Below are 23,666 nucleotides of genomic sequence, written 5' to 3'. Positions count from 1 at the left end.
ACATGAAAATATTTTTTATGCCAATTTTCACACTGGTAGCTGTAAATATTGCCACACATAAACTCAAAATATAAATTTTTTGTTTATTTTTACCTTTAACCCCATAAATTCCTAAATAAAAAATAAAAAAATGGAAAATATATCTGAGTATCTTTGACTAAGATATAACTCAACAAAGTTTCAGTTTAGTGTTCTTGAGAAACAAAGGAACAGAGCTTTATTGGAGAGCATTTGGAAGAAGGAGAAAAACAACAGAAAAACAGTATGTTTCTGTGCAAAGACATATTAAAGATAAATTTTTCTGTACAACTCGTTTTGAATTGTCCAAGTAGTCAATTTTGTACAATCAAACAAGTTGTATCACTGTCAGAGACTTAGCTGTTAGTGTTACTATAATTTCTTTTCACTTCAAGCACATTAGATCCATTAGATATGCAGTCAGATGCAACATTGACATATAGACAATTTGATAATTGATAAAAAAGAACATAGCAATCATAATCTTGTTGCAAATGTTTTAATTCATTATATATCCAGGTTATGCTACTAATAAATTAAGATACAAATGTGTGCTTATTTCACCATCATGCTTTGGCTCAAGCTAGATGTCAGAGTATCTCTAATTAACATTTGTTTAATTCTCTTAATGTATAATTCTTTGTATCATACATGTTATGTACACATTTTTCTTAGTTTCATACATCTTAAGTTTTGTTAAGAATACGATGGTCATACTGTTGGTCAGACTGAGAAAAGGGAGAGGTCATTCAAATTAAATAATAACTGTTGAAGCTACTAAGGCCAAAACTTAACTAACTTTTGCTTTTGTTCTTTTGTGGAAGAAAAAAAAATTGTCATATGGATATTACTACATAAATATATCTCTTCTCTTTTTAAGTTATGCAAACAGCATGGAGGGAACGAGATCACCCTACAAGGATTAAATCAGCACGTGAAGCACTAGAGAAAACTCCAGAGTAAAATACTTTTATTCAATAAAATATGAAAAAAAATTGTTTAAGTTAAATGTATCAAATTCCAGAAATTTAGTTGTCATTTTTGTGTTTTTTCATCAGAGTTATTCATTGGATGCCATCAATTTAGGTACTTATATTTAAAAATGAGACTAAATATAGTTGAAACTACCCTGCAGTTATGAATATGGCAGATAAACTGTATAGTAAATCTTAAAAACCCAGAAAAAATGTAAGAAAAAGTAAGGAAATAAAATACATGCCCATAGATTTAAGAGAAAGTGACCATCAACCAAAACCATAGTCTAAGGAAAGGATGTAAAATAAGATGATATTTGGGATGTTTCGTTATCATGTAACTTCACACTAGAATGTTTTAAAAATCTTTGGTTTTAGTAAATAACAGTAGCAAAAGTTTTTATTGACACCATTTGGATCACTTTGGATCAGGATATAATGTTTTGTTTATTGATTCTACATGCTTCTGAAGATTTTCTTAGTTTAGGATATTACTTATGTATTCAATGAAATTATTAGCAAGTTCAAGGTACGACTATTGCAGAAGTATATTAAGTGTTGTATTTATTTTAATTTTTTTTTATCACAATCACTGTTTGATCAAACGTGAAGTGTGTTATGGGTGAAAGCTTTTGATATACATATCTTTGTTACTAATGGTAATTTCTGTCAAATTCTGATGATAGTGGTAGAAAAATGCATGAGCTGAAATTATCTTTTACTTCATGCTAGATCAGTGATTTCTGTCTTAGCAAAAGGAACATAGCCTCTGTTTAAGAAGTGCAAACAGATCTCTCTGTGTCTTCAACAGAGTTGTTTTTCAAACCATGTGAAGAAGCTTTTGTCCTTTGTTATTAAAAGAGTTGACAAGTCAACCTCACCACCTATCTTTTTCCCCACCATTCTTTCTAGTGGCTCCAGATCTTCTTCCTTTGGCTCCAGCTTTTGGCATTTCCTTGTGCTCATTTGCTTCAGCCCAGAGATGCAGACAAATTTTTTGTTTATGCACTATGTCACTCTACTTTTCATCTAACAATAGAGACCTACCCACTTACCCAGGGTAAGATTCATGTAGGTTGATATACCTTCCAATAAAAAGAAACAATGTGGTCAAAAACAGAAGGGCTTTCTGTCCAGTTCTTTTTCATTTAAGTAAAAATAGCCACTTTAATACAATGAAACTGTTGAGGTTTCCATTCTAATTTGGATGACATCAAGTGCTGATTGATTCTTACCATTCTGTATGTCTTTGCTTGCAGAAAACATTTGTGAGACCTGTTGATACAGTCACCTTATGGAAGTTTTCTTTATATAGAAATGACAGGTTGTGTGATGGATGGTTGAATGAAGGGTTAGCACTGCTGGTTAATCAGCATGTGCCCACCCTATCTTTGCCACTCGATAAACTCTTGTAGGCTGTCAGCATCTGTGGCTGCTGGGATCATACCATCACTGTTTCTTCTGTCTACCTGTCTCCTAAGAAGACCTATGATCAGTCAGACCTTGATGCTCTTTTTGAACAGTTGCCATCTCCAATTTTAATCCTGAGGAACTTTAATGGTCATAATCCCCTATGGAGTGGTGCTGATATTGATGGGAGGGGTCATTCTGTAGAGTGTATACTTTTGGATCATAACTTTTCTCTCTTCAATACTGGTACTTGTACCTATTTTCATGCACCTAGTCAGTCTTTTACTGCTATTGATCTCTCTATCTGTTCCCTTCCACTCTTCTCTCATTTTTCTTGGGGGTTGACAGTTATGCACAAGGAAGTGATCATTTTCCTTACATATTGAGGGAGACTGGCTATTGTCAGTGCCACCCAACCTGTGTTCCATTGTGGAAGCTGAACCAGGCCAACTGGCCTTCTTTCACTGCTCTCTCAGAACTTGGTCCTGCTGTTGTCTGTAAGTTCATGGTAGAATTATGCCTGCCACATATCACGGAAGCCTTAAAAAGGGGTTTGGGATACTTTTTGTAGATGTCCCACACTTTCAAACCGCATCGCTTTTCAGCAGGCTAGTGCACATGCTCAGCACGTAAGATGTCAAAATCAAAAAGAATTTTGGATTAAGTTCACAACTAGCATCTATTTTACTGCCAGGTCCAAAGTCACATGGGACAAGATTTGGAAGGTTAGGGGGCAGTATACTTCTACCCCTTTCAGTCTTTGTCCCCTCGGTGTGGATTCCTGTACTTGGTGAGGGGACCTCCCAGGGAAGGTTCTGTTCTATCTGGTTACCTTCTATGGGATCTAAACATCCACCCACGTGTTTGCCGTGCGTGGCGACCCATGAAGGGGAGGAGAGGATCCTGGTGGTTGAGGGGTCCAACCCTAACACACCACTTTGGCCTCGAATTCCTGTAGACGGGCGGCCTTTGGGTGGCTCCCCTTGGGTCAATCGGCTGGTCCACTTGGGCTAGAGTCAACCAAGTACCAGTGTTGGAAGTTCTCAACGGGTGTTGTGGACATTGTGCCTGATGCTGGTGTTTGGGTATAGTGCTCACGAAACCCTGGCATTGCTGCATTGTCCTTGCATGACTTTGTAGTGCGTCCCCTTGTAGGGCTCCATGGTGGGTGGGGTCAGTGGGTACCGAAATTTTTTCTTTTTCCTATGGATCCTCTAAAAAAATTTAAATAAAATTGTAAAAAAACAGTCAATGGGTAAGCGACCACTTCTTGAATACTCAGAACAGCAATCTTCAACATCAGTAACACACGCACCTCATTTTCTTATATTACATTCTCTTCGAAAAACCTTTAGGGCAAATGTCCCCTTTTTTTATTCAAAAGGGACTAGAGGGACTTGCTGGCTCTCCAAAGTCAGTAAAGAAACTTCGATCTGGTGACATATTGGTTGAAACATCCACATCCCAACACAGTGAACTCCTCTTGAATTCAAAGGCAATTGGGGATATACCTATTGAGGTTACACCCCATGCTACCTTGAATTCTTCACGAGGAGTTATTGTTGAAAGGGATTTGAACTCGCAAAGATGGAGTTACACTGCCAACAAATATCATCATTTTAACATTTACTTCACCACGTGCACCTGCCACCATCAAGGCAGGTTATCTCATTTGCAGGGTTCGGCCATACATACCAAACCCTCTTTGATGTTTCCAATGTCAGAGATTCGGCCACTCAAAGACATCTTGTCGTGGTTCCCTGACATGTGCTCCTTGTAGAGGCAAGGACCACGATGCCTATGACTGTGACATGAACCCACATTGTGTAAACTGCAATGGTTCTCACCCCTCTTACTTTCATTCTTGCCCAAAATGGTTGGAGGAAAAAGAGGTGCAGCGTTTGAAAACGACACATAACATTAGTTATCCTGAGGCTCGAAAATTGCTGTCCACAACTCCATCTCGGACATATGCTGCTGCGCTTCATTCCACAACTACAGTGGGAGTGCAGACAGATCTCTCTGTGCCTCCAAGAGAATCGTTTTCAAAACAAATGAAAAGCCTTTTGACCTCCGTGGTTAAAAAAGGTTGATGAATCGACTTCCACACCCATCTCTGTTCCTCCCATACCTTCCAACAAACCTCAAGATCCACGTCCTTCAGTTTCAAATACAGGCATTTCTTCTGATACATCTTTTTCTCCCACCACAAGAGACAAAACAATCATTCGTTTGCATCCTCAGTCACTGGATTCCCCTTCCAATAACAAAAACCTGCCCACCCGACCCAGAGCAGGATCCATGGAGGTTGATAGACTTCCTCCGACTAAAGACAGTAAAGAAAAAAGACGTGGTCGTAAACCGAAGGGTTCTCCAGCCACTTCACCTACCCATTCTTAAAAATGGCCACCTTGATACAATGGAACTGTCGAGGTTTACGTTCTAATCTGGATGATATCAAAACGCTGATTGCTTCCTACCATCCTGTTTGTCTTTCTTTACAAGAAACATTTCTCAAAACTGCTGATACTGTCTCCATTAGGCAGTTTTCTCTGTACAGAAATGACAGGTTGTGTGATGGTCGAGTACATGGAGGGTGGCACTGTTGGTTGATCAACATGTGCCCACCCTGTCTTTGTCACTCAACACACCCTTGGAGGCTGTAGCCATCCATGTTTCCTTGGGTCATACCATCACTGTTTGTTCTCTGTACCTGTCCCGTGGAGAGATATATGATCAATCAGATCTTGATGCTAATCCTAATTTCTAATCCTAGGGGATTTTAATGGACATCATTCCCTCTGGGGAAGTGCTATTATTGATGGGAGGGGCCGATCTGTAGAGCGGATGCTCTCTGATCACAATCTTTCTCTTTTCAATACTGATTCTTCCACTTACTTTCATGCACCTAGTCAGTCCTTTACCGCTATTGATCTCTCGGTTTGCTCCCCTTCATTATTCTCCCATTTTTCATGGAGGGTTAACAGTAATCCACTAGGCAGTGATCATTTTCCGATCCTTTTGAGAGAGACTGGTGGGGTCGATGCCACCCTACCCGTGTGCCCCGGTGGAAGCTGGATCAGGCAGACTGGTCCACTTTCACTGCTCTCGCAGAACTTGATCCTGCCATTGTAAATCAGCCGACTGTGTCAATAGACGACTGTGTAGCAGCGGTAACTGACTGTATTACACATGCAGCTGCTCAGTGTATTCCTAAAACCTCGACACGTTTTCCACGATATCCTCGTCCGTGGTGGAATCCTGCTTGCCACTTAGCACGGAAGGCTCAAAAGCGGGCCTGGGATACTTTTTGTAGATATCCCACACTTTCAAACCGGGTTGCTTTCCAACGGGCCCGTGCACATGCTAGGTGGGTAAGACGTCAAAGCCAGAAGGAATCTTGGATTAAGTTCACAACCAGCATATCTTCTACCACCAGTTCCAAAATCATATGGGACAGGATTCGAAAGGTTAATGGGCACTACAATTCTGTCCCCCTCTCGATCTTACTCTCTGATGGTCAGGAGGTGACTGATGTTCGAAACATCACTAACACTCTAGGTCAGTGGTTCTTAACCTTATTCAGTGTTTGCACCCCTTTCAAATCAGTAATCATTTCTCGCACCCCCTGGAGAAATATAAAGCATACTCTTATGTAAAAATATAGATTTGCTTTAATTATTCATGGGCATCCTCGCACCCCTTGGGAATCATCTTGCACCCCCTAGGGGTGCAGGCACCCCTGGTTAAGAACCCCTGCTCTAGGTGAAAGCTTTTGCTGGGTATCTAGCACTTCTGCTTGTTCCTTCACCTTCCTGGCCATCAAGACTTGGGCAGAGCGATCACCTCTTTCCTTTCGAACTGACTGTTTCTTTGACTATAATTGTCCCTTTACCCTGGTGGAACTAAAAATGGCCCTTCATCAGTCTGCCAGTACGTCTGTTGGACCTGATGATATTCATTATGACATGCTGCACCTTCTATCTCCTGCTTCTCTTGATGTCCTTCTGATTGTTTTCAACCAGATTTGGCAGGAGAATGTTTTTCCTAATGCCTGGCACCAGACTATTATTTTACCTTTCTCTAAGCCAGGGAAAGATCCCAAGATTCCTTCAAACTACCGTCCAATTGCTTTGGCGAGCTGTCTCTGTAAGACATTAGAAAGGATGGTTAATGCTCGTCTTGTTTGGTTCCTTGAATCAAACAACCTCCTCTCGCCCACCCAGTGTGGGTTCCGTCGACAGCACTCCACCACAGACTACCTAATTCGTCTTGAAACATCTATCAGAGAAGCCTTTCTCAACCCCCAACATCTTGTATCAATATTTTTTGACATAGAGAAGGCTTACGACACAACATGGAGGTATGGCGCTTATGAGACCTCCATACATATGGGTTACGTGGCCATCTACCCATGTTTATTAAAAATTTTTTAATGGACAGGAGATTCCAAGTTCGTGTGGGTTCGACACTTTCCCGTTCTTTTGTACAGGAACTTGGAGTCCCTCATGCTGTGTATTGAGTGTTACACTCTTCAGTATAAAGATAAATGCCATCACTGAACAACTCCCTCTCACTGTTGCGAATGGGCTGTATGTCGACGACTTTCACATCTCATGTCAGTCGTCAAACATGAGATATATTGAGCGGCAACTACAAACCGCTCTCAATTGTGTACGGAAGTGGACTCTGGCGAACGGCTTTAATTTTTCTCTCTCCAAAACTGTATGCATGCACTTTTGCCGTCGACGGGGTATTCACCCTGATCCTGAACTTCATATCGATGAAGTTTTGCTGCCAGTGGTCCCGGAGACCAAGTTCTTGGGGCTTATCTTTGATCGTAAACTGACCTTTATACCACACTTAAAGCAGCTTCGGGTCAAATGCACAAGAGCACTGAACATCCTTCGTGTTCTCTCTTCTACCAGTTGGGGAGCAGATCGCTGTTCAATGTTAAAGGTATATCGTGCTCTTATTAGATCGAAACTCGATTATGGATCAATGGTCTATGGCTCTGCCAGACCCTTGGCCTTAAAGATGCTGGACCCCATTCATCACCAAGGACTTCAACTCTGAACTGGGGCTTTCCGTACCTCTCCAGTTCAAAGTATATACATTGAATCTCATGAACCTTCTCTACACCTTCACCGTTTGCAACTATCTTTACAATATACTTCGAAACTTCATTCCTTACCAAAGCATCCCACCTGTGAATGTGTTTTCCTTCCTCGGTGGGCAGTACTTTTTCAGAACAGACGATCTGTCATTGCTCCGTTTGGCCTTCGCATCAGGTGCAATTGGATGAACTGGGTCTGTCCTTGGATAACATTGCAGATTCCACAGGTTGGCCCATCCCACCATGGCTTATTACAGCCCCCAAATGTGACCTTTCTTTCAGTCACCTAAAAAAGGCAGATATTCCAGATTGGAAGTAACATCTTTTATTCAATGAATATCTTTCAAACAATCATTCAGTTCCCATTTGTACAGATGGTTCCAAATCAGGTAATTCAGTGGACTCTGCTATGGTTTGCTATGGGTCAGTAGTTGCGTTCAGAATCCCTTCTACAGCTTCTGTGTTCACTGCTGAACTGTATGCCATATCTCTTGCCCTGGATCATATTGCAGCTGAGCAGTACTCCAACTGCACTATTTATACTGATTCGCTTAGTTCTATACTTGCCTTGGAATCACTACACGTTAGCTCACATCCTATTCTCGCTGATATTCGAAACCGACTAGCCCATTTCTCATTAGCAGCTACTTCAATCCAGTTTTTCTGGATACCAGGCCATGTTGGTATTCGAGGGAACGAGCTTGCAGACATGGCAGCTAAATATGTCTGCTTCAGCACCATCACTCCTATGCCTATTCCGTACATGGACTATGGTGTTGTCTTCAAGGCTCGGCTCCGTGCCAGCTGGTAGTCCACTTGGAGTGAGCAACATGACAACAAACTTTTTCAAATCAAACCCAAAATTGGACTTTGGCCATCTAGCTTCCGTAAAGTTCGGAAGGAGGAAGTTGTTCTCACTAGTCTACGCATTGGACACAGTTTTTTAACTCATCATTTTTTTTTATCTGGAACTGATGCACCAATGTGTAGTTTGTGTAACACTCAAATCACTATCAGCCACGTTTTACTTTCTTGCCATCGTTACAATTCTCAATGACGACAATATTTTAAACATATTTTTTCTCAGGGTCAGTCTGTAACATTGGACAGAGTTATTGGTGATGGTGACTCTGTCCACCTTGATAATGTTTTTAATTTTTTTAATGGCCATTAATCTTTTTAATCTCATTTAAGTGTTGCATATTTTTTCATTACACCTTTTTAATTGTGGTTCCTTTTTTACAGTTTTAATCTCTCTCCTTCAATTTGACATTGGACAATGGCCAGAACCTTAAATAACTCGACACCAGAACTGGAAAGGCCAACTTCGGGTGACTAACGCTACTGTTTGAACTACTCGTTAGTCGTCCTGGCGAGTTGTTATTATACTTTTGCTGCATATCATTTCACACTTTTACTACTTAACTTTTTAGTACTGGCCATATTGACTCATAACCCAGAACCAGGACTGGAAAGACCAACTTCAGGTGACTGGCGGTGGTTTTTATACTTACCTGTTAGTCTTCCTGGCGGGTTATGATCATTACCATTTTGCTAGAGTAAATATTTTACAACTTTGAAGACTGGATGTCACCATTGGTTTTTACATCATTTTCTGTTTTAATTGCTGTTTTGTTTTTACCTTCATTTACTTTTACAAATTTTACTCCATTTACTTGACTTTATCCTTTTACTGGACATTTGGCTACTCATTGTTACAATTTTGCTATGTATCTTTTAAAACTTCTATTCTTTTACATTTTGATATTGGTTGCTATGACACATAACCCGGAACCAGGACTGGAAAGACCAACTTCAGGTGACTGACGGTGGTTCTTGAACTTACCTGTTAGTCTTCCTGGCAGGTTATGATCATTACCTTTTTTGCTAGAGTAAATACCTTACAACTTCTTATACTCTGCCTTCTATCTTAACATTGTAGACTAGGTGTCAACATTGGTTTTATACTTTTTTGTTTTACCTTCATTTCCACTTTTATGAATATGTCTATTACTATATTTATTTTTTTTTACATTTTTACCGAATGTCTGGCGCAGATAGCCTCGCTGCTTTGTGCCATAAAACACTAAATCAATCAATCAATCAATTCAGTCTTTGTCTCTGATGGCCAGGAAGTTATTGATGCCCAGAGCATTGTCAATACTCTTGGCAAAAGCTTTTCTCTGCCTCTAGGATTTTTGCCTTATTTTCTTAGCCACTAAGACTCGGGCAGAGTTATCACCTCTTTGTTCTTGGGCTGATCATTTCTATGATTATAATCACCCCTTTACACTGAAGGAACTCAAGCTCACTTTTCATTGGTGTCATAATACATCAGTTAGACTTGATGATATTCACTATGAGATGCTGTACCATCTCTCATCTGGTTCTCTTGTTAATCTTCTGGTTGATTTTAACATGAACTGGCAGGAGAATGTGTTTCCTGATGCTTGGCACCATGCTATTGTTCTTCCTTTTTCTAGGCCTGGTAAGCATCCCAAGATTTCTTTAAACTTCTTTCTGATTGCTTTGATGAGCTATCTCTATAAGATCTTAGAGAGGATGGTTAATGCTTATCTTGTTTGATTCCTCAAATCAAACAACCTGCTCTTGTCCACCCAGAGTGGGTTCCAACAACAGTGCTCCACCATGGACCACCTGATTCAACTTTAAATGTCAATCAGGGAAGCATTTTTCAAGCAACAATATTTTGTTCTGTATTTTTTTACCATGAAGGTATGGCATCCTGTGAGACCTCCACTCATACAGGTTGCATCATGATTTGCCTAATTTTATTAAAACATTTTTTAATGGACCAGCTATTCTAAGTATGTGTGGGTTCGACACTTTCCATTCTTTCCCACAGGAGTTCCTCAGGGCTATGTTTTGATTTTGAGTGTTACACTTTTGATTATAAAGATTAATGCCATCAATGAACAACTCTCCTCAACAGTTACAAGCGGTGTTCATGTCGACAACTTCCACATCTCATGCCAGTCATTGAGTATGAAGTTTATTGAGTGGCACCTCTATCATTTACTAAAGTGGACCACAGCATATGGTTTCACCTTTTCTCTTTCTAAAACTAGTTGCATGTACTTCTGCTGCCAACAAGGTATTCACCTTTATCCCAAACTCCATCTCAAAGAAGTTATTCTTCTCATGGCCCCTTAGGCAAAGTTCTTAGGGCTTATCTTTAACTGTAAGCTAACCTTTATTCCACACATCAAGCAGCTACTTGCCAAGTGTACAAGGGCACAGAACATCTTCCATGCCCTCTCTTCCACCTCTTGGGAAGCAGATTGATGTTCTATGCTAAAACTCCATCGTGCCCTCATTCCATCAAAACTGAACTATGGGTCTTTGGTCTGTGTCTCTGCCAGGACATCAGCCTGAAATATGTTGGGCCCCAGTCATCATTAGGGGTTTCAGCTCTGCACAGGGACTTTCTGCACTTCTCCAGTCCAGAATTTGTACACTGAATCTCATGAACCTCCTCTACACCTCCACCATTTGCAGTTATTTTTACTCTATGTGGCAAAATTATGATCCTTGCATCAGCATCCCACCTGGGGTTGTGTTTTCCATACACAGTAGGTCATTCCTTTTCAGAATAGGTGGTCTGCCATTACTCCTTTTGACTTTCATATTCAGGTGCATTTGGCTAAATTGGGTCTGTCCTTGGATAATGTTGCTGTTTCCACTGGTTAACCCATCCAGCCATGGCTTATTACCATCCACAAATGTGACCTTTTTTAGAGCCATCTGAAGAAGGTGGATGCTCCTAATGGAAGTACTATCTAATATTTTCTGAATATTGTTCAAACCATCCTTCTATTCTCATTTATATGAATGGTTCAAAATCAGGTGACTCAGTGGATTCTTCCGTGGTTTGTTGTGGTTCAATTGTTGCACACAGGATCCCTCCTGCAGGTTCTGTGTTCACTGCTAAACCATATACTATTTCTCTTGCATTGGATCAAATAGAAGCTATGCAGTACACAAACTGTACAATTTATACCGATTCTCTTTTACCTCTTCTGGCCCTGGAATCATTTCACGTTAGTTCTCATCCTGTTCTTGCCAATATTCAAAACTGACTGGCCCATTTCTCTTTAACATCTACTTCTATTCAATTCTTCTGGATACTGGACTACATTGGTATTCATTGGAATGAGCTCATTGACACTGCAGCTAAGCCTGTCTGCTCTGCTGCTATCATGGCCATGCCTTACCCATACATAAATTATGACCCTGTGTTCGAGGCTCAGCTCTGCACCAGTTGGAAGTTGACTTGGAGTGAGCAACATGATTACAAGCTTTTCCAAATAAAACCTTCTATTGGACATTGGCCATCTTGCTTTCATAAGGATTGCAAGGAGGAAGTTGTCCTAGTTGGGCTAAGTCTTAGTCACAGTTTTTTAACTCATCATTTTCTTTTATCTGGGACTGTGTGGTTTGTGTTGCACTCAAGTCACAACAGCCTACACTTTACTGTTGTGCTGTCATTATAAACATGAGTGACAGCACCATTTTAGACACAATTTTACCATGGGGTTCACCCTTTATATTGGACATTGCCATTGGTGATGGTGACACTGTCCACCTCAGTTGTGTTTTTAAATTTTTAAGGGTCATTTGTCTTTCTAATTCTATTTAAGTTTTTAATTCAAAAATTGGACACTATTTTGTTTTAACATCATTCATTTTTATGTATTTTAATAATTTTACTTTTTTTTAGTTTTTTACTGGTTGCATTGCACAGATAGCCAAGTTGCTTTGTGGCAATAAATGCAAACCAATCAACCAACCAATACCTGCTTTATATTATTACCTATATTTTAATGTTCTTAATAATTTTCATTATTATACATTTTTAGCATTGTCATTGACCCCAATAATGTTGCCAACTAATCCCATCTTTTTATTTCAGTAATAATTGGCAGTAGTTTTGCCTGGGATTATATTTCTAATGGTCTGCATGTGCCTGTAGTTATCAGATGGATGATATTTTGGCCTCCTTTCAGAGGAGTTCATTACTTCTAAATGCTGAAAATAGTATCTATTTCTACATTCCAAGTATATGCAATTCATATATGAGAAGATAGAAGAACATATAAAACATACATCCTTACAGTTTTTCTTAATTCTGTACAACAGGCTTGGGTAATTTATGCAATGTTATATCAGTAATTTGACTTATGCTGTAACTGTGCAATAATTTTGAGGTTTCTTAATGTATTTTTGCAAAACTAAGTAAGGTTTTGTGAAAGGTCATAGGCATCATGTGCATAAAGAATGACATTATTTTGATTGTGTTTATTAAAAATATGTTATTTATTTGCTATAGTTAGTTGTATTCAAATTCTCAGTGAGTTGCGTGCAAGGTGATTTTCATTTTAAGTATAAACATACTTTTTTCATCTTGTAGTTTTCATATTTCATTTGTATAATTGCTAGAGCCTCTGAAATGAATAACAACAGTATTAAGATAAATGTTTATTTCATCTTTCCTTTTATCTACTATGAAACTAGATGTTATCATCAAAGTATAATGCAAAGAAATTATTAAAATTAAGATATAGAAAAACATTCCCTTCTAATTTTTTACAGAATATTCTTAAATTTCTTTTGGTTAAATTCATTATTTCAAGCAATTTCTTTTTCATATATAGTTAAGTTTTAACCTTTTTGTTTTTATTTCATGTCCTTTATTATTCACATCAACACAAGTCAGTGGTGCTCTTGCGATACATTACAGTATCTATGGTAGTTAAGCATGTTCGTTTGACAAAATGTTTGTGCACTGAAATAATATCATAAGTCTTGCAAAGTATGGTGCATAAAAAAAAAGTTAAAACCTTTCAGTTATATATTTTAAACTATAAATAATGCATGATTAGCTGAAATATAAAAGTGAAACCTAAATACAATTCAACTGTATCTCTCACTATAACATATTTAGCTAAGAAATAACCATAAGTACTATAGTTGATCAAACAGGCAACAATACAACAAACAGTTACACAAACCCTCTGACATAAACTGTTTTATAATAACTTCTTTTTATTATAGTACAAAATGAGCTTTTTCTAATGCCTATATTCATGTGTATGTAACCTTAATATGTAGGCTATAAAGCTCAATCGTATCTATTAAAGCAAAGGTTGACAAAAGTTATTACGTTTCAGCTGTGTTCATCCAAAGAACTATGAAATATACATGTTAATAACTTAAGTAAATGTCTTATGGCCAAGACAGTTACACAACTGCCTTTATGTAATTAAAGATACAGAGTGCCAAGGTAGAGAATTTTAAAGCTCCTGAGTCACATGGCAATACACCTTAAGTTTTAAGTAGTTTTATAAAGATTTCCTTTAAAATAAAGGACATACAACTCTGAATCATAACAAATACAATGTCAATTTCATTCACATACATTGATTGCAAAAGTGTTTAATTAAATTTTGACCTTAACACAATGAGTTTTGAAGAAAAAAAAGTGTAAAGGGATGCTTAGTGCAAAAGGGTTAATATGCATGTGCATTACTCTAATGCCATCAGTAAAAACTTATCTATAATTATATTTCCATGTATTTTATTTCTTTTTATATTTTGCTTGAAGTAGGTCTTATGCAGTGGGTAGTAATTTATTTTGCAAAGTGTTAAGAAGCTTATCAGTAGTTGTTTGGAAACAGCACTTGAAATTAGTAGTACTCAGTTTGAATACATCTCTAAAGAATTGAAAGAAGATGTATAGTTTAGAACATCAAATGTAAGTTACCCCAAGTTGGTTTTAAGTATCAAATGCCATTTTTAAATTACCTTTTCTGGATAAAGCTTATTACATTAATCAAAATAAATAAGTATTGGTATTTAAAATAACAAAAAGTAAATAACATTATTGGAACAAAATATTAGTATGAAGACTAGGAAACTAGTTTTGATGCTCTCATGTCAAAACCAGTTTCTTGTTCTTTGTTCTAATAATTTGTTCTGAAAATGTGATTTATAAATTTTTGTTAATTTAGCTAATGTATATGGTATTGTTTATTTTACACTATGAAGTATTGTTATTATTTTGCTATTTTTTTACTATGTTTTTAAGGTCAGTGAAAATTTTAATAAGGTTTTGAAATATTATTTTTAATTAATCAATTCAGTTGTGCACCAGCTTATATATTATTGGCAGAAGAGGAAGCTACTACTATTATTGAGGTAAGATATTACATCTCTGTTTTGTCCAACAACAACACAAAAAATGTTTTCTAAGTTACTATGTTTGATAAATTAAAGTAGAATTCTATGATTCAGTGTAGTTATTTCTAATTTTTTGGTTATTCAACTTTGTATATAAAAACCCCCCAAAAATTATTTGATGTCCTCCACATGCAAAATGTTAAAAGGCTTAGCAAAGTATGATCAGCAGGTTAAAACAAGAAGAGATAATTGTTTACCTCTTGATTTATTGTTTTATATTTGAAGAAAAATAGGTTTAATAACTTATTTTGAAATAATAATAATAATCTATATAGGTATATATAATGTATAATAATTAAAATGTCACTGTTTATTACAAATATTAGTCCACTAAAATACAGCAAGACAGAGAAGACTAAAGGTCAGTTCTGTATTGCTGCATATGTAACACGAGTGCACTGCATCAATGCAAGTAATGCAGTGTTAGCTAGGCATGACTGGAAGGTTACTGTAGTAGAAAATAATAAAAATATATGTAAATTATAGCATTATGAGACTTAAGCTACTTAGATTAAACATTTGTATTTTTGTGTGGTAACATGTAGTCATTCTAGCACAAAAAAAACAACATAATTTGTATTTATTTCGTTTTATTTTTATGATGGTTACAAGATTGGTCAAGTGACAGACCCCAAATAGTTAAGTGTTGAAAATAACAAAATATAATTTCTTACTGAAAACAAACATTTGAAATGTTTCTGGAGGTTTTAGAGATTATGCAAACAGTATTTGAGATTTTTGGGACAAAGAATAGTTTTTTTTAAACATAATATGAAATCACTTTGCAGTCAATAATGAAACATACTCAGTTTCCACAAACAAATCTTGAGTTAAAATATTTTATAAAAAAAAACTGATTTTTTTGTAATCAAAATACTTGTAACCTTAACTAAAGGTCTACTAAATTTTATGAAGATACACATGTATCAAAAGTTATAGTGCAAATACTTAATGTGTGCAAAACTAGATAAACTTGTGTATAATACACCGAGCTCATAGTGAAAGGTTTAAACCAACGTTTTCCAGTGTCTGAAGCCCAAGGCAATATATATTTATTAGCTACCTTCCACTGCCAGTACATACAACTGAAATGTGTGTTTTTGATGTTTGGTTGGCTGAAGAAATACTAAGTGATATTTAAAACATTTGGAAGTAGAGACAAGTACTAAACTGATAAATAAGTTACAAGTAAATATCTATTGAATGTAGAAATTATGCCTTTACTGTTGGACTATTTAGTTCAACAATATTAAGATGATATTATTATGCTCCCTCACTGCTCAAATAACACTAGGAATTCTTACAATCTTAATAAGCCTAAGGGGAAGAAATGAAACTAGATACATGGGTTTTTTCCACTCACATGCCCCACCTTACTCCATCTCTTTCTCTTGATTGACAGAGTTATCTATGAGGCTTTAACTGAAATATATGTATGGACTTCACAAGATGAAAATGTTTTCAAGGTTATAAAATAATGAGTTGTGATAAATAAATATTTTTTTAGGTGTTTGTGTAAAAACAATAACTTTTATTTGTTCTTAGCAGCAGTATTTTATTATCATGATCATGGAATTTAATTCTATTATGAACATATATGTTACATAGAGTAGAGAATATAAATACTATAAAGTTAAGTGAACAAAATCACATGGAAAGACTGCATTAAAAACAGCAAATCCAAACTTCTGAGTAATGATATTAGTTTGTTGTAACTTTAAGCTGAAACAAAATAAATTAAACAATTAGAGTAGAATTTTTTGTTTAATTTATTTTTCTTTTAGCTTGTTTTTTAAGTTATTACATAGAGTATACAGATGAAATCTATGTTATGGATAACAAATAGAGGAAAATAACCTAAAATCAAAAAAAAAGTTTCACACACTTGGCATAAAATTCTTTAGTTTTTTTTCTTTTGTCCCTCATAACATTAGTATTAGCATGAAAAAATTAATTTCAACTGTTTATAAATACTCACTGCAGAAAAATCCAATATTAAAATTAAGATTTCATAATCTTAAGAAGGGAAGCAGTTAAAATTTAGATTAAAAAAACAGTAGACAAAATAATGTACTGTGTGTTTAGCAGGTAAGCTAGTTTCATAGAGAATCTTTACATACTAATGTTTTTCCTGTTCATAGAACACCCTTAGTGAGTGCCATGTGCACCTATGTATCAATTTTTAAAATTTGCAATTGAATAATAAGCAAGTACCAGTGTCAAAAGTTCTCAACGGGTGTAATGGACATTGTGTCTGATGCTGGTGTTTGGAAACTCTGGCGTTGCTGCATTGTCCTTGCTTGACATTATAGGCATCCCTTTGTAGGGCTCCATGGTGGGTGGGGTCAGTGGGCACCAAAATTTTGTTTTTTTCCTATGGATCCTCCTAATAAAAATTTAAATAAAATAGTGAAAAAACAGTCAACAGGTAAACGACCACGTCTTGATGACTCTGATCAACAATCTTCATTGCATGTACCAACAGTTGTACCTCATTTTCTCATCCTACATTCTCTTTCAGAAAAACCTTTAGGGCAAATGTTCTCCTTTTTTATTCAGAAGGGACTAGAGAGACTTGCTGGCTCTTCAGAGTCAGTAAAGAAGCTTTGATCTGGAGACATGTTGGTTGAAACATTCACATCCCAACATAGTGTATTCCTCTTCAATTCAAAGGCAATTGGGGATGTACCTATTGAGATTACCCTTCATGCTTCCTTGAATTAATCATAAGGAGTTATGGTTGAGAGGGATTTGAAGAACGTTTCCAAGTCAGAGATTCTCACTGGTTTCTCCACTCAAGTAGTTTCTGCAGTGAGGCGCATCTCCACTCGCAAAGATGGAGTTACACTGTTTACAGATATTCTTGTTTTGACTTTTACATCACCACGTGCACCTGCTACCATCAAAGCAGGTTATCTAAATTGCAGGGTATGGCCATACATTTCAAACCCTCTCCGATGTTTCCAATGTCAGAGGTTTGGCCACTCAAAGACGTCATGTCGTGATTCCCTGACATGTGCTCATTGTGGTGGCAAGGACCACGATGCCTATGAGTATGACACGGACCCACATTGTGTCAACCGCAATGATTCTCACCCTTCCTACTTTCGTTCTTGCCCTAAATGGTTGGAGGAAAAAGAGGTGCATGTTTGAAAACGACTCAAAACATTAGTTATCCTGAGGCTCTGAAATTGCTGTCCGCTACTTCATCACGAACATATGCTGCTACACTTCGTTCCATAACTACAGTGGGAGTGCAGACAGATCTCTCTGTGCCTCCAAGAGAATCGTTTTCAAAACAAATGAAATGGCTTTTGACCTCCATGGTTAAAAAAGTTGATGAATCAACTTCTACACCCATCTTTGTTCCTCCCATACATTCCAACAAACCCCAAGATCCACATCCTTTGGTTTAAAATACAGGCATTTCTTCAGATACATCTTTTTCTCCCACCTCAAGATGCAAAACAATCATTCGTTTGCATCCTCAGTCACTGGAATCCCCTTACAACAACAAAGACCTGCCCAATGGACCCAGAGAAGAATCCGTGGAGGTCAACAGACCTCCTCTGAATAAGGACAGTGAGAAAAAAAAGACATGGTTGTAAACAGAAGGGTTCTCCACCCACTTTGCCTATGTGTCATTAAAAATGGGCACCTTGACACAATGGAACTGTCAAGGTTTATGCTCTAATCTGGATGACATCAAAACACTGATTGGTTCCTACCATCCTCTATGTCTTTCCCTACAGGAAACATTTCTGAAACCTGCCAATACAGTCATCTTTTGGCAGTTTTCTCTGTACAACAATGACAGGCTGTGTGATGGATGAGTACATGGAGGGGTGGCACTGTTGGTTGATCAGCATGTGCCCATCCTATCTTTGTTACTCGACACACCCTTGGAGGCCATAGGCATCTGTGTTTCCTTGGGTCATACCATCACTGTTTGTTCTCTCTATCTGTCACCTGGAGAGACATATGATCAATCTGACCTTGATGCTCTTGTTGAACAGTTGCTGTTTCCCTTTCTAATCCTGGGGGACTTTAATGGACATCATTCCCTCTGGGGAAGTGCTGTTATTGATAGAAGTGGTTGATCTGTAGAGTGTATGCTTTCTAATCACAACCTTTCTCTTTTCAATACTGGTTCTTCCACTTATTTTCATGCACCTAGTCAGTCCTTTACCACTATTGATCTCTTGGTTTGCTCCCCTTCATTATTCTCCCATTTTTTCATGGAGGGTTTACAATGATCCACGAGACAGTGATCATTTTCCTTTACTTTAGAGAGAGACTGGCCGTGGTCAATGCCACCCTACCCGTGTGCCCTGGTGGAAGCTGGATCAGCAGACTGGTTCACTTTCACTGCTCTTGCAGAACATGATCCTGCCATCGTCTGTCAGCCATCAATAGATGACTGTGTGGCAGCAGTAACTGACTGTATTATAGAAGCAGCTGCTCAGTGTATCCCTTAAACCTCGACACATTTTCCACTTTATCCTCATCTGTGGTGAAATCCTGTCTGCTACATGGTACGAAAGGCTCAAAAACAGGCCTGGGATACTTTCTATAGATATCCCACACTTTCAAATTGCATCACTTTCCAGCGAGCCCGTACACATGCTAGGTGTGTAAGATGTCAAAGGCAGAAGGAATCTTGGATTAAGTTCACAACTAGCATATCTTCTACCACCAGTTTCAAGATCATATGGGACAGGGTTCGGAAAGGTCAGTGGGCACTACAATTCTTTCCCTCTCTCGATCTTACTCTTTGATGGCTATGAGGTAGCTGATGTCTTGAGCATCACCAATACTCTAGGTGAAAGCTTTTGCTGGGTATCTAGCACTTCTGCTTGTTCCTCCACCTTCTTGGCCATCAAGACTCGGGCAGAGCGTTCACCTCTTTTCTTTCAAACTGACCGTCTCTTTGACTATAATTGTCCCTTTACACTGGTGGAACTGAAAATGGCCCTTCATCGGTCTGGCAGTACATCTGTTGTACCTAATGATTTACACTATGACATGCTGTGCCATCTATCTCCTCCTTTTCTTGATATTCTTCTAATTGTTTTTAACAAGATTTGGCAGGAGAATGTTTTTCCTAATGCCTGGCACCAGCCTATTATTTTACCTTTCTCTAAGCCAGGGAAAGATCCCAAGATTCCTTCAAACTACCATCCAATTGCTTTGACGAGCTGTCTCTGTAAGACATTAGAAAGGATGGTTAATGCTCGTCTTGTTTGGTTCCTTGAATCAAACAACCTCCTCTCGCCCACCCAGTGTGGGTTCCGTCGACAGCACTCCACCACAGACTATCTAATTCGTCTTGAAACATCTATCAGAGAAGCCTTTCTCAACTGCCAACATCTTGTATCAATATTCTTTGACATAGAGAAGGCTTACGACACAACATGGAGGTATGGCGTTTTGCAAGACCTCCATACATATGGGTTACGTGGCCATCTACCCATGTTTATTAAAGATTTTTTAATGGACAGGAGATTCCAAGTTCGTGTGGGTTCGACACTTTCCCGTTCTTTTGTACAGGAACTTGGAGTCCCTCAAGGCTGTGTATTAAGTGTTACACTCTTCAGTATAAAGATAAATGCCATCACTGAACAACTCCCTCTCACTGTTGCGAATGGGCTGTATGTCGACGACTTTCACATCTCATGTCAGTCGTCAAACATGAGATATATTGAGCGGCAACTACAAACCGCCCTCAATTGTGTACGGAAGTGGACTCTGGTGAACGGCTTTAATTTTTCTCTCTCCAAAACTGTATGCATGCACTTTTGCCGTCGACGGGGTATTCACCCTGATCCTGAACTTCATATCGGTGAAGTTTTGCTGCCAGTGGTCCCGGAGACCAAGTTCTTGGGGCTTATCTTTGATCGTAAACTGACCTTTATACCACACTTAAAGCAGCTTTGGGTCAAATGCACAAGAGCACTGAACATCCTTCGTGTTCTCTCTTCTACCAGTTGGGGGGCAGATCGCTGTTCAATGTTAAAGGTATATCGTGCTCTTATTAGATCGAAACTCGATTATGGATCAATGGTCTATGGCTCTGCCAGACCTTTGGCCTTAAAGATGCTGGACCCCATTCATCACTAAGGACTTCGACTCTGCACTGTGGCTTTCCGTAACTCTCCAGTTCAAAGTATATACATTGAATCTCATGAACCTTCTCTACACCTTCGCCGTTTGCAACTATCTTTACAATATACTTCGAAACTTCATTCCTTACCAAAGCATCCCACCTGGAAATGTGTTTTCCTTCCTCGGTGGGCAGTACTTTTTCAGAACAGACGATCTGTCATTGCTCCGTTTGGCCTTCGCATCCAGGTGCAATTGGATGAATTGGGTCTGTCCTTGGATAACATTGCAGAATACACTGGTCAGCCCAACCAACCATGGCTTATTACAGTCCCGAAATGTGACCTTTTTTTAAGTCATCTGAGAAAACAGATACTCCCGATTGGAAGTACCATCTTTTATTTAATGAACATCTATCGAACAATCTTTCCATTCCACTTTATACGGATGGTTCCAAATCAGGTAATTCAGTGGACTCTGCTATGGTTTGCTATGGGTCAGTAGTTGCATGCAGAATCCCATCTACAGCTTCTGTGTTCACTGCTGAACTGTACGCCATTTCTCTTGCCATGGATCATATTGAAGCTCAGCAGTACTCCATCTGCACTATTTATACTGACTCGCTTAGTTCTCTACTAGCTCTGGAATCGCTTCACGTTGGTTCACACCCTGTTCTCGCTGATATTCAAAACCGACTGGCCCATTTCTCATTGACATCTACTTCTATCCAGTTTTTCTGGATACCAGGCCACATTGGTATTTGCGGGAACAAGCTTGCAGACACTATCACTGCTGCATCTATTCCATACATGGACTATGGTCCTGTATTCAAGGCTCGGCTACGTGCCAGCTGGCAGTTGACTTGAAGTGAGCAACGCGACAACAAGCTTTTCCAAATAAAACCCTGTATTGGACTTTGGCCGTCTTGCTTCCATAAAGATCAGAAGGAGGAAGTTGTTTTGGCTAGACTATGCATTGGTCACAGTTTTTTAACTCATAGTTTTCTCTTATCTGAAACTGATGCACTAGTGTGTAGTTTGTGTAACACTCGGATCACTATAAGCCACATTTTACTTTCTTGCCATCGTTATGACTCTCGACGATGGTACTATTTTAAACGTGTTCTGTCCCAAGGTTTGTCTACATTATACAATGTTATTGGTGACATTGACACTGTCCACCTTGATAAAGTTTTCATTTTTTTAATGTCCATTTATCTTTTTAATGTCATTGAATTGTTTTGTATTTCTTCATTAAGCCTTTTTTATTGTGGTTCCCTTTTAAGAGTCACAATCTCTCTAGTTCAATTTGAAATTAGAAAATGGCCGTAACATTAAATAGCTCAATACCAGGACTGGAAAGGCCAACTTCAGGTGACTAACACTGCTGTTTGAACTACCCATTAGTCGTCCTGGTGAGTTATTATTACAATTTTGCTGCATGTCTTTTAACACTTTTATTACTTTACTCTTTGATAATGGCTGTAATGACACATAATCTAGAACCAGGACTGGAAAGGCCAACTTCAGGTGACTGACAGTGGTTCTTGTACTTACCTGTTAGTCTTCCTGGCAGGTTATGATAATTACCATTAAGCTACAGAAAGTCCTCTATAACTTCTCTTTCTGTATTTTCTCTCTTAACATTGTAGACTGAATGTCAACATTGGTTTTATGCCATTTATGTTTTTAATTGCTGTTTTGTTTTACCTTTATTTCATTCTATGAATTTTACTGCATTTACTTTTACCTTTTTAACGGACGTTTGGCGCAGATAGCCTAGCTGCTTTGTGCCATAAAATACTAAATCGACCAACCATATGTTGGTTTCTATACATAGTGAAGGATCTTAATTCTTCCTCTGCAACTTATCTTCTCTGGGATCCTGACATTCACCTATGTCTTTGCTTTGCATGGCAACCTCTGAAAGCGAGAACAGAATGCTGGTGTTTGAGCCACTGTAATACACCTCTTTGAATTCACAGTGGGCTCTCAGCATCAGTTGATTTGTCAGTTGTGACTAGAATCAACTAAGTGCAAATGTTAGTTATCATCTAGTCAAGGAGTATTGGTTGTTAAGCAAACTTGAATTGGAAAAATGGAATTAGTGAGCTGGCTAGGTGGTAATTTTTTGTTTTACTTCTTTATGCCCACTTGCCAGTATAAATTTGAGTTATTTGAAAGGTAATTATTGGGCCTGCATTGAGAACTCTCCATTGTTTACAAAGTTAGTGGTTTGGACACTGAAACATCTTATTTCTGATGCATTTGGCAAAGATCATGATAATAACAAGTGCCAGTTGGAAACATTGTATCAATTGCAGTGGTTGCCACTCCTCTTACTTAAGGTCTTGTGTTGCATAAAAATAAATTGTTATACAGGAAACAAAAACTATAACATCTCTTACACTGACACATGGAAGATGGTGACAGTTCCTTTGAAGCAGAATTATGCTGCTAAAGTTAGTATGCAGAAAAGTTTCTGTTTCTCCAACAGTTATTCTTCAACCATGCGAATGCTTTCCTGCCCACTATATATCCCTGTCAGTAGCACCAATGAGTGTTTGCTTCCAATTCCACTAGCTTTAATATGCCAAATGTTATATGGTCTTTTCCTTAAGATTTCTTGAACAGACTGGATGATGGCCATGCTGTTAAAGTAGAACTGTGAAAATTTTGTATTAATTTAGAAAGCATTAAGGTTTATTCAATTCTTACCATCCATTGTTCTTGTTTTGGAGAAGTGTTCAGAAACTGCTAATTTTGTTATTATTTGGTAATTTTCAT

General features: G+C 38.0%; 1 pseudogene across 1 annotated transcript in view; it reads left to right on the top strand.

Moving 5' to 3' along the window:
- The window catches only part of LOC143251277 (suppressor of tumorigenicity 7 protein homolog), a 74,687-nt pseudogene that overhangs the window by 11,814 nt on the left and 39,207 nt on the right, over positions 1-23,666 (top strand). Inside the window, exons 5-6 of the transcript XR_013028554.1 lie at positions 899-977; positions 14,682-14,736. The product of XR_013028554.1 is annotated as a suppressor of tumorigenicity 7 protein homolog (transcript). The remainder of the gene's footprint in view (positions 1-898; positions 978-14,681; positions 14,737-23,666) is intronic.

Source organism: Tachypleus tridentatus, chromosome 5 (genome assembly GCF_004210375.1).
Source record: "Tachypleus tridentatus isolate NWPU-2018 chromosome 5, ASM421037v1, whole genome shotgun sequence".
NCBI lineage: Eukaryota > Metazoa > Arthropoda > Merostomata > Xiphosura > Limulidae > Tachypleus > Tachypleus tridentatus.
This window is presented reverse-complemented; position numbering and strand designations above follow the sequence as displayed.